Source organism: Magallana gigas, chromosome 1 (assembly GCF_963853765.1).
Source record: "Magallana gigas chromosome 1, xbMagGiga1.1, whole genome shotgun sequence".
Classification (NCBI taxonomy): domain Eukaryota; kingdom Metazoa; phylum Mollusca; class Bivalvia; order Ostreida; family Ostreidae; genus Magallana; species Magallana gigas.
In genome coordinates this window covers 24,815,235-24,832,678 of record NC_088853.1, presented here as the reverse complement: position 1 = coordinate 24,832,678, position 17,444 = coordinate 24,815,235, and the positions used below count along the sequence as shown (strand labels likewise).

The following is a 17,444-nucleotide window of genomic DNA, read 5'->3' as shown; positions in this document are numbered from 1 at the left end:
TGATAGTATGTTAAATTCAGTATACATAAATTAATATATAAATTTATACAAGGATCAGATGATGACAAGATATTTAAGTAAGATGAATAGTTTAGGAAACTTTTTTAACCCGTGTTTCAAGATAACAGAAAAAATGACAGACCAGACTGGGATTCGAAATATGGACCGCCTTATTCTATAGAAAGGTGCTCAACCAACTGAGCTGTCTGGTGCTGCTATTCGAACTGTTTTGATCATCACAAACCAAAAGTAGTACTTATATAGTTCATATATAAATGTTAATTTGTTTATTTCTTAATTTGTTTTTCAGGAAGACGGACATCAATATAGATGATATTGAAAAATCGAAGATTTTAAAGCAAAGCCCCATATTAAATCTGGTTACTAGTACTTCAGCAACAAACTGTACAGTAGATACACCACTTGGAGTACAGTTCATTGGTTCAGCTCTTAGTTACCATGTGAATATTTAATACATTAATTAAAAATTTGATATACTAAATTCACATAACAAAGCAAAACAAGAATCAAGGTTAATCAGTGTTTTTATCTTGAATAAAAAAAATCATGAAGTACGTCAACAAACAACATGTCAACCTTATTTGATCAATACTAAGTAATTGAAAAAAAGAAAGACTAATTTTTCCTGATAAGATTTTTAAACTGTTTTATACGAGCAATAGCACGTTCTACATGAACACGATGTTTTGTTATTATGTCTCCCCTTTCAAAGGGGAGACATATTGTTTTTGTCGACTTTCTTATTCTTCTTCTTCTTATTAGGGTCTTCCGTTTCCAACGGAAGACCCTCTTGTTATTCTACGGTTTCTTTTTCTTTATTAAGGTCTTCCGTTTCCAACGGAAGACCTTATTGTTTTTGCTTTGTTTCTTTTTCCCTATTATTATTTTTCTTTTTTTTCTTACAAATTTTGTCCGCGCGAGTTCTCAGAAATGGCTCAGCCGATTTTCGTGAAACTTTCAGATCTGATAGATATTGATCTGAACCTTATTGGAAATTTTTTAATATTGATGACGTCATTTCCGTCTCCGATATTTTAACGTAATAGCGATTTTTGGAGGCTTAGTTTGTCCATGGAACTACTCCTAAACTATAAAAGATATTGAATTCAAATTTTCAGGGATTGTAGACAAAAGATTGTAGATGTGTATGATGTCGATCAAATTTGTCTGTTTAAAAAGGCGTCGAAGCTCGCCTGGACCTGAAAATTGAGTTAAAAAAAACGTCGTAATTTTTCTAGGTTTTCTGTGTTTATCTCTTTTCTGAAAAATATTTTGTTAAAAGATGTAATGTAAAAAAGGTTTATATTTACAAGACCTTTTATTTGATATCAAGAAAAAGGGGCTGGCCCCTCAAATTAGGGGACGAAAGTGCTCTAAAGTTTTTAATATGTAGCCCTTTACTGAGAAATATTTTGTGAAATGATATAGAAGCAAATATGTTTATCTCACAGTTATGTATCCAAGCAGTGTAAATATTTTGTTATATGTTACGTAATTAAGGGGTTTTAGGGGCCAAAAGTCCAAAATTTTGATCATCCATATCTCAGAAAGGAAAAATATTTTGTATTGCAGTACAGAAGAAAAGTTGTTCAAAATGATGTTCTTAACAATATGCAACCGTCAAAATTTCGTTAAACGGCCCCTAAAAGGAGATAAGGGACCGGCCCCTCAAACCTACTTTCTCATATATCTCTAGAACGGTAACGAATTTTTAAACACTTGTAGAACAAAATGTGTTCAGAATTAAATGACCTTTTTTTTGATATCAAGAAAAAGGGGCTGGCCCCTCAAATTAGGGGACGAAAATGCTCTACAGTCTTTAATATGTAGCCCTTTACTGAGAGATATTTTGTGTAATGTTATAGAAGCAAATATGTTTATCTCACAGTTATGTATCCAAGCAGTGTAAATATTTTGTTATATGTTACGTAATTAAGAGGTTTTACGGGCCAAAAGTCCAAAATTTTTATCATCCATATCTCAGAAAGGAAATATATTTTTTAATGCAGTACAGAAGAAAAGTTGTTCAAAATGATGTTCTTAACAATATGCAACCGTCAAAATTTCGTTAAACGGCCCCTAAAAGGAGATAAGGGACCGGCCCCTAAAACCTACTTTCTCATATATCTCTAGAACGGTAACGAATTTTTAAACACTTGTAGATCAAAATGTGTTCAGAATTAAATGACCTTTTATTTGATATCAAGAAAAAGGGGCTGGCCCCTCAAATTAGGGGACCAAAGGGCTCTAAAGTCTTTAATTTGTAGCCCTTTACTGAGAGATGTTTTGTGAAAGGTTATTAAAGCTAGATTAGGTATAATACGTTTATATATCCTAACAATATAATGATTTTCTCTTGCGTTACCCAATTAGGGTTTTTAGGAACCAGAAGTAAACAAGTTTGGTCTTTTCTATCTTAATTGAAAGAAATGCAAGTATTTAAAAAAGCAAGAGAACTTATAAAAAGCGATACAATAAAGCATTAGTACTTCACTCCTTTTTCCATAACATGTTTTGTTGTCGAAAATCAAAGTCGATGATGTCTTATTTCATTCTAAAAATCGAACGGAAGACCTCCTCGTTGCTCGCAACGAGATCGTGTCTAGTTATTCTTTTTTTTCTTTTTCTGACTTTTTTGGAGCGCTATTTCTCAAAAACTATCCAATCGATTCGCACAAAATTTTAAGGACGGATAAAGCATGCTCGGCGCTACATATTATAAAAATTTCAATCGATGACGTCACTTCCGGTTTCAAATATTCACGATTTTGTAAATTATTAAGGGTCATTTTGTCCACGGATCTCCTCCGAAACTAATCAAGATAGAAGCTTGAAATTTTCAGGGATTGTAGATGAATGTATGTAGATGTACCCCCATGCTTCCAATGATGAAAATATATAAAGGCCCCAAAGCTCGCCCGAACCTGAAAATTGGCACCAAATTTTTTCACGAAATTTTTACACATTTTCTGTGATATCTTTTGATGTATAAATATTTTGTTAAAACATGTAATGCAAAAGTTGTTTCAAATTACCCGGGCTTTCGTTTAATATCAAGAAAAAGGGGCTGGCCCCTCAAATTAGGGGCCAAGAGAGCTGTAAAGTCTTTTTACAATAACTCTTTACTGAATAATAATTTGCTATTAAGTATAGAAGCAAAAATGTTCATTGTTGGGCTGTTTATTTATACAGTACCATACTTAAGTTATATATTACGTAATTAGGGGCTTCAAGGGGCCAGAAATTCAAAATTTCGATCATTAATATATGAAAAAGGAGAAATATTTTGAAAAGCATTGTAGAACAAAAGTTGCTTAAAATAATGTTCTGTACAATATGCAACCTTAAATTTTTTTTGTTCATGACCCCATTTAGGAGATATAGGGCCGGCCCCTAAAACACATTTGTAAAGATATCCTAATAACGGTTAACATTTCGTGAACACTTGTTGAACAAAATATGTTTATATTTGCAAGACCTTTCATTTGATATCAAGAAAAAGGGGCTGGCCCCTCAAATTAGGGGTCAAGAGGGATCTTAAATCTTCTTACAAGAACTCTTTACTGAACAATAATTTGTTATTAATTATAGAAGCAAAATTGTTCATTGTACAGCTGTTTATCTATACACTATCATACCTAAGTCATATATTACGTAATTAGGGGTTTCAAGGGGCTAGAATTCAAAACTTTGATTATTAATATCTGAAAAAGGAGAAATATTTTTAAAAGCAATGTAGAACAAAAGTTGTTCAAAATAATGTTCTGAACAATATGATACCATAAATCTTGTTGTTAGTGGCCCTGGTAAAGAGCCAAATGGTCGGCCCCTAAATTACAGTTGTTTAGTTATCTCGATAACGGTTAACCATTCGTGAACATTTGTAGAACAAAATATGTTTATTTCTGCGAGACTTTTATTTGATATCAAGAAAAAGGGGCTGACCCCTCAAATTAGGGGCCAGAAGGGCTATTAAGTCTTTTTAAAATAACTCTTTTCTGACCAATAATCTGATATAAATCATAAAGCAACAAAGGAGCTTTTATTAAGCTTAATTTAAAGCTGAAATCCGTTTTAAAATCAGACGATGCATTACAGAGATATTAGGGTTTAAAAATTGATTTTTCCGGAAATTTAGTTTCCGCGTCCTTGGTTTAAAAAATAGCTTAATGTTTATAGTAAAATTAACTCGTACCAAAAATAATTGTTAAGTCGTACTTAAACACATTCGGATTTTTTTTGTTAAGTCGTTCTTGAAATCAAAAAGGTTTTTGTTAAATCGTACTTAAAATCATTCGGGTTTTGTTAAGTCGTACCAGGAATAATTCGATTTTTTTCATCTTTTTATTTTAGGTACTCTTGTTATTGGTTCAAGAGCTCTGCTTCTTACAGGAACTTCGAGCTTTACTTCCGACATTAACGGAAGACCCACTCGTTGCTTTGCAACGAGCTTTGCTCTAGTTCTTCTTATTCTTCTTATTAAGGTCTTCCGTTTCCAACGGAAGACCTTATTGTTTTTCTTAGGTTTCTTTTTCCCTATTATTATTTTTTTTTTTTCTTACCGATTTTGTGCACGCGATTTCTCGGAAACGGCTCAACTGATTTACGTCAAATTTTCAGTTCTGATAGGTATTGATCTGAACCTTGTTGGAAATTTTTGTTGTTGATGACGTCACTTCCGGTCTTGAGATATCATGGATTTATCGGTTTTTATAGGGGTATTTTGTCACGAGAACTCCTCTTTTACCATTTAAGATATGATGTTGAACTTTTCAGGGCTGATAGACGAAAGACTGAAATAGTGTCTAATGGTCATTAATCATCTTTATCTCAAAGAGCGCCGAAGCTCGCCCGAGCTTGAAAATTAGGATAAAAAAGGCGTCGTGATTTTTCTTGGTTTTCTTTGAATATCTCTTTTCATGAAAACATTTTGTTAAAACATGTAGAACAAAAAAACTTAATTAAATCAAGAGCTTTCATTTGAGATCATGCAAAAGGGGCTGGCCCTTCAAATAAGGGGCTGAGGGGGCTCTAAAGTATTTTAATAATAACTTTTTACCGTGAAATATATTGTGATGCGTTATAGAAGCAATTATGTTTATTCTTAGGTTATTTACCTATACATGGCAATCATTTACTTCCATGTTACGTAATTAGGGATTTTAAGGGGCCAGAAGCCCAAAACTTTGATGCTCAATATCTCAAAATGAAGAAACATTTGGATAAGCAATATTTAACAAAAGATGCTCAAAATATAGAGCTTAACAACCTGAAACCATAATTTCCTTGTTATGCGGTCCCTAAAAGGAGTTACAGGGTCGGCCCCTAAAACGACCCTCTCAAGATATCTCTAGAACGGTACATAATTTGTAAACACTTTTTGAACAAAATGTGTTAGAATTGACAAAAGCTTTCATTTAAAATCAAGAAAAAGGGGCTGGCCCTTCAAATTAGGGGCTGAGGGAGCTCTGAAGTCTTTTAATGATAACCTTTTGCCGTTAAATATTTTGTGATGCGTTATAGAAGCAATTATGTTCATTCTAATGTTATGTACCTGTACATGGCAATCATTTACACTTATGTTACGTAATTAGGGATTTTAAGGGACAAGAGGTCTAAAGCTTTGATGTTTAATATCTCAAAATAGAGGAAAACTTTGGAAAGCAATATTTAACAAAAGATGCTCAAAATATTGAGCTTAACAATGTACAACCATATATATTGTTTTTATCTGGACCCTAAAAGGAGTTTTAGGACCGGATATCAAAACGATTTTTCCCAGATATATCAAAAACGGTAACCAATTTCTAAATACTTATTAGTGGTACACAAAAATACCTTTTGACTAAAATGAATGAAAAGGAGCTGATCCCTCAAATAAGGGACACCAAAGGGATAGATAGTCTTTCACCCATTACTCATAGATCCCGCCTCTTTTCCGATTACGTTTCGTTGATGAAGGTCAAGAGTAAGGTCATTGCATATTCTAAAAATCGGACGGAAGACCTCCTCGTTGCTCGCAACGAGATCGTGTCTAGTTCTTCATATTCTTCTTATTCTTCTTCATCCAAATTTGTCCAAGCCGTAACTTAAATACCCTTTGACATTGAGACTTCAAACTTGGAACATAGGTAGATGGTATTAAGAAGGAGTGCACGCCCCCAAAATTTTTGACCTTGACCTATTTTCTTTTTCAAGGTCAAGCGTTTTATAAAAAAAATAGAGTTTGGACTATAACACAAGATTCCTTAAACATACAAACTTTTAACTTGTATCATAGATAGATGGTATATAGTCCAGTTGAACCTTACCAAAATTTTTGACCTTGACCTTAAAATTTTATTTCAAGGTCAAATCAGAAAAAACTTCATTGTTCACCTCCTAAATATTCTTTGACAGAAGGACTTCAAACTTTACACAAAGAACAATTATAATACACTGAGGTGTACTATTGATAAACATTTGACCTTGACCTTGTTTTACTCAAGGTCAACTTGAGAAAAAATAATTAAGTTTTGTCTGGGTGGTAACTTAGATACCTTTTGACATTAAGACTTCAAACTTGGAACATAGCTAGATGGTATTGAGAAGGAGTGCACGCCATCAAAATTTTTGACCTTGACCTATTATCTTTTTCAAGGTCAAGAGTTTTATAAAAAAATATAGTCCGGACCATAACACAAGACTCCTTAATCATACAATCTTTTAACTTGTATCATACATAGATGGTATATAGTCCAGTTCAACCTTACCAAAATGTTTGACCTTGACCTAAAAATTTCATTTCAAGGTCAAATTAGAAAAAACTTCATTGTTCACCTCCTAAATATTCTTTGACAGAAGGACTTCAAACTTTACACAAAGAACAATTATAATACACTGAGGCGTACTTTTGATAAACATTTGACCTTGACCTTGTTTTACTCAAGGTCAACTTGAGAAAAAATGATTAAATTTTGTCTGGGTGGTAACTTGGATACCTTTTGACATTAAGGCTTCAAACTTGGAACATAGGTAGATGGTATTGAGAAGGAGTGTACGCCTCCATAATTTTTGACCTTGACCAATCTTGTGTCTCAAGTTAATTCATTTTCCAAACTGTATCATATATGGATGATATCTAATATATAGCTGACTTCATTCTTTTTCACTTATTAAATTTGCCCCATATTACAATCCTTGGGGAGAAGGGGAGACATGTGTTTTTTTGTATAAAAAAACAATACCCACTAGTTTTAACTGTTTCTGCAACTTCAGAAGCTTTCATCTGTGATGCACAGGATGCAAAAGGTGGGATATTCAGATTAAGCCCAACAGCTCCAATCTCTGTCTCTATATGGAACCCTTTGTCAGCCATTACCCCATCCCAATTATGTAGTTTTCCACTCTGTATAAGGTCTGACAGTAATTTAAGAAAGCAACTTTCCTCTGTGATGTCCTTACCAGATATAGAACCGGTAAATAACATGGAAGAAAATATTACTGAACCTCGTTGATCAACTCCAACAAGTCCTTTCAAAGTTGTACTCGATTTGTAATCAGAGTAGCATTGACTTTATCTATAGAGAGAAGTTGGTTTTTGTACTTTTAGTTCTGTACAGTCAATGATGACAAGGGTATTTGGAAAATCTTTCTTATTACTTTCTGGCATATTTTCAATTAAAGTTTCACGATGTGGCCAAATATCTAAACTACCAAGTTTAAAAAAACATGTAGTTTATCCACTGAGTAAATATTGCACTAGAGTCTTGTGAAGATATATTAAACAGATGAGAAATGTGTTGATAATTAAAGTTCTGTCTAAGCTTAATCGGAACAAATAAAAGTTGGTCTGTTGTTGATATGAATTTTTTTACTCAACTTTATCGGATCTTCATCTGTTGGAACTAAAAATATGTACACTGCATCAAACTGTTCCTTTGTAAACCCAGTATAATACTTGTAGTCTTTTTCTTTCAATTTATGACAACCAAAACATCCCTCCTGTAATTTTTGTAGTTGAAGAAACTGTTGTTGAGTGTCAGAATATTTTTGAAGTAGATTTTCCCTCTCTTCGTTTTCCGCAACAACAGCCAACAGTTTTAGTTTTAACATAACATCTGCAAAATACAAAAGGGTTATAATTCATCAATTGCATTTCATAAACACATTTTTTCATAACTTGATACTAAGTTAAACATATAGTTGAATATTTCATAGTAACTAAAACTTCCAAAGAGATACACTGACTAATTTATTATAGTCCTATTTTATCAATTATCTCAACTTTATTTTTTAGGCACCACTGAGTCAGCCAATTGCTAACCCCCGGGCTGCATGGAGTTGTGGAGATACAGAATTTCCAAAGGCCCTAGCCCCTTGTGATCTCCAGAGTGTGGAGCAAATGGCACATGAGTGGAGCAATCTTAATATAACTCAAAGTGATGCCAATGAGTTAAAAAGGTCAACTCGCTTACAAAGTTCTGACCCGAGATGGTACACAGAGCGAAGAAAGAGAATTTACTGCTTCCAACGTTGGACTCATATTGAGAAGGGAAAAGGACATTAATGAAACTTTCATGAAAAATACCTTTCCAAAAAAAAGAGTTTTCATCCTCATCTACATCCTATGGGAAAGCTAATGAAATTGTTGCAAAGCAAATGTACATCAGAAATACAGGAAATCATCTTCATGAAGTTGGTTTGATAGTCAACCCTGATTTGTCTTTTCTCGGTGCAACACCTGATGGCATAATGTGTGAAAAATCAACAAAGGCTATAATTGAAATCAAATGTCCATACTCTGTCAGATACATGTCCATGTGTGAAGCTTGCGAAACAAGAAATGATTTTTTCCTCCAAATAAATGGTGATTTGTTTTCTTTTAAACACGGTTATGTACACTGGTATCAAATCCAGGGTCAACTTCTTATATCTGGGACCCCTTTTTGTGATTTTATTACATACACCAAGCAAGACTTCTATGTGGAACGAATTTATTCCCACAGGCCCACTATGGATGCCTTGGTCAGAAAATTGTCCGAGTTCTATGTACATCACTTTAAGCCATTTGTGAAAAATAATTATGCTAACTGAGATACTGAATTTATTGCAATTTTGTACAAAACTGAATCAGTATGTCTGGATGCAAATAAAATAACTTTATTCTTACTTTAAAAAGTTTTTTGTTTTAAACAAAAAGTGACATAAGAAAAATACGCTTTTTAAAGTAACAATTAAGTTTAGATAGGGATATTACCTGAACTGTCAAATGGCGTAACAAAAGAAGTTGGACAACACTCAGGCTGAGCTGGAGGTTCTAAATGTCCTGGCATGGTACTGGATCCAGCATTCATATTCTGGTCTTTCCTTAAAGTTGAAACAATGAAATTTTACAATTATTTGAATTGAAAAGCAATAAAATGCTATGTTTATGCACATTAAATATATATGTAGTACTTGTTTAGTAACTTACTCAATAGCAGAAGTATTTGCAAGAATTTGTCGTTTTGATGAATATGTACTTTCACAAGAAGCATTTCTAGTAACTGTACATGCATGCACTCTTTTGGTGGGTGGTTTTCGGGCTGGGGTCACTGAGTCATAGCTGGTAGCAACTGCAGATATTGGATCTGGATACCTGTCAGTTGGTGCTCCATCAATGAAATGCTAAGTAAAATGACAATACATTCACTTTCTATCAACATCAATGATAAAAGGTATAGTTATGTAACACTATATAATGATGAAATTAAAATTGTATTAATTATCCTTAATATTTGAAATTTGATAACACATCTAATCATCTATGCATATGATAAAAGCTAGTATCCTAATCTATGCACATTTTTGAGGTTCTATTATTTTATGTTTAAACTATATTGATTTTTTATTGAATAATATAAATTACATGTAACAGGACATTACACATTTATAACAGATTTATAGCTTCATAATAAGTAATCTCTCTCTCTCTCTCCGAATCGACCGGAAATCTTATATTGTTATGTATGGATAGTATTTAATTTTTTGTTTCAAATCATATTCCTTTATAAATCTAGCTATCGTACGTAGGCATGACATACCATGGTTAAAATTGATGGATCTCCGACTGTAATCCCTGCATTGTACATACGATGGTTTAAGAGGAATGTCGGGCTAAATATTAAAAAAAAACTATTCTACAAATAAAAGCACTTGTTTTGCTCATTTAAAAAATATTTTCAGCAAATTACTTTGAACAAACATACAGATTTTTGGCTTTTCCTCTCTTGTTCAATATGCTTTCGTTTAACTGGTTGTGTGGCCTCCCACACAACCGTATCCACCTCTTCGCTTTTTCTAGTTGCCTGCCTAGTTTACGAAAAAAGGAATGAATCGTATCCCCCCTACAAGACGATCGGGGTACATGTTGTCTGTGTTACATGTACCCCAACAACACCGTTGAACCATGATTATCAATGAAACCAGACAACCTTTAAAGTCTGACAATAACAAAAGTTGTCGGGCAAAATGGCGGCGCGTTTTTAGATCCTAAGCTGAGTCATTTCATTGGCTCACGTTACATGTCAATCAAAATTCTGCGATTCCAGTTTTAGACCTAAAATGACTGTGCTGAACGTTAGAAACTATCTATTTATGCTTAAAAAGAATTAGAAGATAGAGAAATCAGCTTTAAAAAGATTTTTAACAGGCATATTGAACCTATGTAAACAAAAACAGGGCACGAGCATTGTTTACATGACACAGATTTGTGAGCCCTTTATCTTGCTTATAACTCTACGACTGACTCTCAAATTTCATTTCATTATTAGAAATACATTTCTTAAACATTGTGAATAATAAAACAGAAAAATGGAATTTGACCATAATCGTGATCATGCCCCTTTAAACTCTCAAAAAACGATGCCTCTGTTATTACAAAATATTTATGTTATTATTTAAGTTATTTTATCATGATGTAAATGTAATATGAAATGAAATAGTATAGTAAATGCTACTTTTTATCACACTTATTGTGGCCCCCTGAATTGATACTCACGTGACATGTGTTAATTACTCTCCCGAATTGGGTCAACAAATTTCAATATTACAATGGCATACCCTTATTTGAATTAAAAATTTAAATGATAATTAAATTTAACTTTTCTAGTAATTTCTGAAAGGTGCTGCTGCTTTGTACCGACTTCTTATTTTATTAGAATACATATCAAAGAAATGAGCTCCGGACGGAATTTATATGACCCTCGCTTAATATTTTACGTATTTATTAATTCATTCTATAGATTCCATCGAAGCAGCAGCAATGTTTAATGAATTAAACATTCCCTTAATTCATATCCAAAAGATCGTAATGATTTATGCAGTGTATGTCCTTGTAAAAAGCGGATTTAGATAGATGTCAAACACATCGAACTTGTACAGTAAACACTCTAGAAAAGAAATAACACACGCTCTAAAAAATACCGAATCAAAGCGAGCATAATAGATAGGATTTAATAATATGATAATTGTTCTGAGACTACCTTCTGTTTATTCATAAAATCCATTTTCCATGTTAAAAAATTGATTGATCTGCCTCTCCCTACACAAAATAAGCATCAACATTTTACAGTATGACGTCACTTCGACAAGTGAACCGCAATCAGTCAGTTATTTATATTTATTGTTGTTGGATTTGACTACAAACTTGCACACATAGGTAATTTTTAATGTAGTTTAATGTGCGACCACAAAGTAAACCTTAACAGTGCTGCATAGATGATTTTTAATGTCATCTCCAATATAAATTGCAAAGATTGACTGCACTTACGGACATGCGATATTTGCGATAAAATAAAATTTGGAACAAGAACTTTTCTTTTAGATGCAGAGAGGGTCCACATCCAAACTGAAACTTTACGTAATTGCGTTAAATAACAATCTGATTAAAATCAGATCCTTTGATCAGCTCACTCAGATCGCTACACTAGGATCTGACGTAAGCCAATAAGAAGTCACGTCGGAACGACCTTTGTAGTATCCAATCAAACGATGGTTTGCAAGATTCTGTAAATCATTCGGAATTTAAACACTTTTGAGTAATAGCCGATGCATTACGAACAAAGATTTAAAACGAAAGTAGAAAATGGCGCCGCCCGATACGCCTAGAAAAACGTGTGTGCTGAGTGATATATGTGTGTTGTGCAGGTTTTCTTTTATTGAATACGAAAACAAAGAAAACGGCGAGCTTGTTGCTCATAAGCATTTTGAAAGAAAACTTAGATTTAACAATGAAAGGCAAGAAAACGTATATAAAGTTACAGGGATCAACTTTTCGGATAACAGTGCTACATGTTTAAAGTGTTACAGAAGTGTAGAGAGTGTTTTAAAATCTGAACAGAAAACCAAGAACATAAAAGAACAAATATGTAGCATGGCAAGAAAAGTTAACGATACACAACTTCTACAGCTTCTTTCTCCCAAAAGAATTACCAAACGAATGCTACGAAGCCCTGTGATAACCCTGTCGGCAAAGAAAGACAAGACATTAAATATAGAGACTGTTAAGCATAAACCTGTCCATATATTACCTTTTAAGGAAATAACAAATACAGATGTAACTGATAAACCAAAAATTGTGCGCCGATCACTGGAATTTCAAGATCTTCATGCCAATCAAGGTGAAATTGAGGTAAGTAAAGAACAATAATTTTCTTTCTTTGTTTTGGAACCAGTTTACAATGTTGACACTAAAATTACATTCACTTACTTCAATACCTAGTACCTACGTATATAAACGTATTATCAACATTATTGTTTATGGATTGAGTTTATTATTTGAAATTAAATTTGTTAATGCTGAATACACTCATATTCTAAAATATATAAATTTGCAAAAACTGCACAACTTTGTTGTCAGTGTACAAATTTTCTGCATTTGGCAGTAGTATATCTGTTCTTTCCATGGGGTAAGAAAATATTTCATTTTAAAAGTTATTGATATCATGGTATAAGCAAGATTTGCAAGCTGATGGATCATATATTATCTGATAATTTTCGCGATGATTTAATTTTTGTTTTCTTGCAATCTCTTTTACATCGCAAATTATTAAATACGCAGAAAATATATCTATAAATATTAATATCTATAGGTAACTAAAGAACTAGATAGGATATGTATAGTAGAAATGCCCCCAATTTTTCTATAAAATAAACTGCACGTACATTAACAAATATCATATTTTTTATAAAGTTGATAACAATCACTAACTATAGAAACTGTTTGATTTCTTCACAAGTGTTGGTAAAATAAAATTAAATGGATGGAATACATGCCTATTTCTGAAAAACACCAAGAAAACCACTATTTTCAACTTTCTTGCGTTCTAAAAAATATGAGCGACTAAGAATACCACAACAAAATTTCGTCTGTAGTAAGCAATAGATATGTACTTTCTTTGTTTAATTTTTTTCGTGGTATTCTTAGTCGCTCATGTTAAAATATCGACAATTCGGAGAAAAAATCGTGTGAAAAATTATAAGTATCAGTCTGAATCGATCGGCGTAGTTTTTTCCGGTAACAAACATTGTGACGGTGAAGCTGATCTTGCAGAACTTTGGTAAGTGCACATTGTTTCATGTAGTTACATATGTGTATTTTCACAAAATTATCAGCAATGTTACTTTTCATTATGATTTAATTTAGTTTTTATCCTTTAAAGTATGAATTTTAATACTCCTTTCAACACTTATCGTAAACGTGTCACAAGCGGCCCCGGTCAAAGGTCACCCGGACATAGCGATATAAACAAATTGGCTTCCGAAAAGCAAATCGACAAAATAAAAGCAGTATTCTATTGATAGTACAAGAAAATATGTGTTTAAAAACTTTTCCAACTTGAAAAATCACGTAAGATCTACTTTTTCCTAGCATAAACAAATAATAATCCATTCATAAATTTTGTGTTTATTGGTTTCAGCAATGCTTGGTTTCGATGATGGTCATGATGATCGTCATTCACGGTCATGTTCATTGGAATTGTGTGATAACTTCACACTAAAATTTAAGTAAAATAAACTAAATGAACATTTTTATATACATTCAAATTTAAAACACCATGTATTTCATATTTTTTGTAGAACATATAGAGTTTAACTTTAAGGGTAATATGTTGTTGATTTTACGTTGCTTAATTTCAACGTTTTTCTGCATGAAGTTTCACGTTCTAAAGTTTTACAAAATCAAAAAAAAATGTCAACCAGATGCTGTGCTTTTAACTTTTGTACAAATAATGCAACCAAAATTACAAAATGGAAAAAACAGATGTGTGAAATTCATCAAATTCAGCATGGGTTGGGTTCCTGTATTTGCGACCCGCCATTCCAACTTTTCCTGTTTCCAACTGAACTGAAAGATAAATATGGACGGCAAAAGTGGACCAGTATAATTAACAGAAAAAATGGCTCAGAAAATTGGATGCCCAAAGATGACTCAAATGTGTGTTCTGACCATTTTATTGATGGGAGGCCAACTCCAACAAACCCATACCCCACTCTGAAACTAGGGTACACATAGAGATAGAGGCATTTTGTAGGGCTGAGTGACAAAGACGCGACATAAGCTACGCTAGGGGAGCCTCTGGAGAAAAACCAGATACACAAGAAGCTAATGTCAGAGGTGAGTTCAAAGAACTGAGAGATGAACTAAGGGCATCACTTCGAGAACTTGAGCTCAAGATAGCGGCTTTAACAGATAGCAAGTCAAACACGACAACTACATACACGATGAACACTGAGAGTAAACAGAGTAATGACGGTTTCCCTTACAAGTGTCATAACTGTGGTACAAGAGGACACAGAGCAGGGATATTGTTTTGCTCAGAAAAGGGAAGGTTGTGGTCAATGCATTTCTCAAAGGCAGAAGAGGACATCCAGTCAATCTGAAGATGAAAATGAAAATACATTGAAAAATCAGAGTTCTAAACCAGGTTCAAGCTTCCTAACTCAGACTCGCATCGATGTTCAGTCAGGTCTATTTGTGAAAGTAACCGTTAATGGTATACTCTGTAACTTTTTAGTTGACACAGGAGCTAGTTTGACAATTCTTTCTCATAAAGATTATGAGAACATTACAAAATACAAGGGAACTGCACTTGCTCCAAGTACCCAGAACATCATTCTAGCTGATGGTGCACTGTTACAGGCTAAAGGAAAATGTGATCTTCAGATTAACATTGGTAGCTCGGAATTCGAAGTTACGACTGTAGTAGCTGACATCAATACTGATGGAATTTTAGGTTTGGATTTCTTGAAACGGAATAAGTGTTTAGTAGACGTGGCCTCAGCAAAGATGTATGTAGAAGGGACAGAACATGAACTACAGATAAAGGGACATTTGGGGTGTTTCAGTGTCAGCTTGAAAAAAACTGTATGCCCACCACCTAGCAGTGAGATGATATGTCCAAATAAACAGAAGAGAGAATTTCGCGTTATTTATCTGTCTGAAGACTTAAGGAAGCGGCGATTTGAATGCAGTCAGTGTGACAAAGCCTTTGCCAAATCTTCACTTCTCGTTCGACACCAGAAAAGAGTCCACTGTTCAAAAGACGCGGTAAACACACCAGAGACACCCAGTAGCTTAATGAATGCTGTAATCACAGAGTCAGATGATGACCAAGAATGGCTTGAAGACCCTGGTGACCTCATCTATGAGCCTAACCTTGAATCCGGCAGGACCATTCGCAAGAAGACGTCTCCTTCACTGCCTGGAGTCAAACGCAAGGCACCCGAGCAAACACCAGACAAAGAAACGCGTACCTCATCAAGTGTGAATGCAGAGACAACTTAACATCAAGAGGCGCCCTTGATTCCATTCCATTGTCCCTGCTGCAAGACACAAACTACAACAAATGACGCTAGCACACAGACAGATGGGAGCAGTCACCAAAGAACAGTGCGAGTTATCAGAAGATATCAGAAAGACGGAGAAAGTTTTGAGAGATTCGAGGAGGACATTTGGAACGCATGAGCCTGTGTTGAAGAATGTGATGTGACGAGGAAACATTGTTTTAAAATGTTGGTCTATATTGTTAGTGCTCTTGTTTATTTTGATGTTTTGTTATCTATGGGGAAGGAATGATATTCCTGTGTAAAGACACTTGATTTTTACCCCATTGTTATTTTTGTGTTAAAATCAATCACTTTTAACTAAAAAAAAAAATATGGTAATAAAGAGAAAAATTATTTGTACTCTGATCATTGGACATGCGGGACGCATGTATATCGACGCGTGGGTAGTGTAACGGTGAAAGATTGGGCGTTCGGTTACTTCAAAGGGATGTAACTAAGGAGACTAGAGTGGACTCTCTCATAATGCTGGTTACCCCTTTGACGGGTGGAACGACCCAATCTTATATAAGGACGCGCTGAGAGTTTCTCAGGGAGAACTCGTCTAGCAGCAGAAGAGACAAGACGTCCAAGAAGAAGAAGAAGCGAAAGAGAGAGAAAGAGCAAGGGTCGAAGTGAGTAGCACCAGTGGGTAGAGAAGTCGAGAGGAATTGTGGTGGGGTACCAGGAGAAGTAATCCCGAATAAGGGTGAAATAACCTGGTACTCCACGAACACAATAAGAACTCTGACAAGTAACACGGTGCAGGGTGCCCGGCTCTAGGACACGTACACACACCTCGCCTTACATTGATTATTTTGTTTTAAATCCAATCATTCATACTCAGGCAGAGTAAAGAAAAATTATTAATATATATAATACCCTATTCCCTTGAAAAGAACTCAGTAGATAACACGTTACAATTTGTTTGAAAATTTTTGCTAAAAAAAAACCGAAGTCGTCATTTAACAGGAAGTTGACGTCTGATTGGTACAAAAATATATACCACGATATGGCATGCCTATACAAATACTGTGTAAAAATTTCAAGCATCTGCGATAATCAGTTGCTGAGAATTCTTTGACAAAAATTTGTTTGAAAATTTTTGCCAAAAATAAACAAAGTCGCCATTTAACAGGATGTTGACGTCTGATTTGTACATAAATATATCCCACGATATGACATGCCTTAACAAACACTGTGTAAAAAATTCAAGCATCTGCGATAAATAGTTGCTGAGATAAATGCGACAGAAATTTTTGTTACGGACGGACAGACACAGACGGACAGACAGACAGACACACACACACGGGTAAAACAGTATACCCCCTCTCCTTCGGAGCGGGAGTATAAAAATCAAAGCACTTGTATGAATGAACAAATCAAAATCTTGACTTGCGATAATGTAGATCCATATATATGTATAATTTGAAATGATGTGATTTACAGTTGGGGAAACAAAAACTGTAGACTGTGATTTAAAACACATCTAAATGCTTTCAAAAGAAGCATACAAACAGATGGGTTTGGTTTTGCTGATATACATTCCGCTATTTTTATATCTTACGGAGTTTAAA

General features: G+C 34.1%; 1 pseudogene; it reads right to left on the bottom strand.

Annotated features, from left to right (window-relative positions):
* Nucleotides 1-533: 533 nt before the first annotated feature.
* LOC136275746 (uncharacterized) lies at nt 534-8,115 on the bottom strand (annotated as a pseudogene).
* Nucleotides 8,116-17,444: the final 9,329 nt, after the last annotated feature.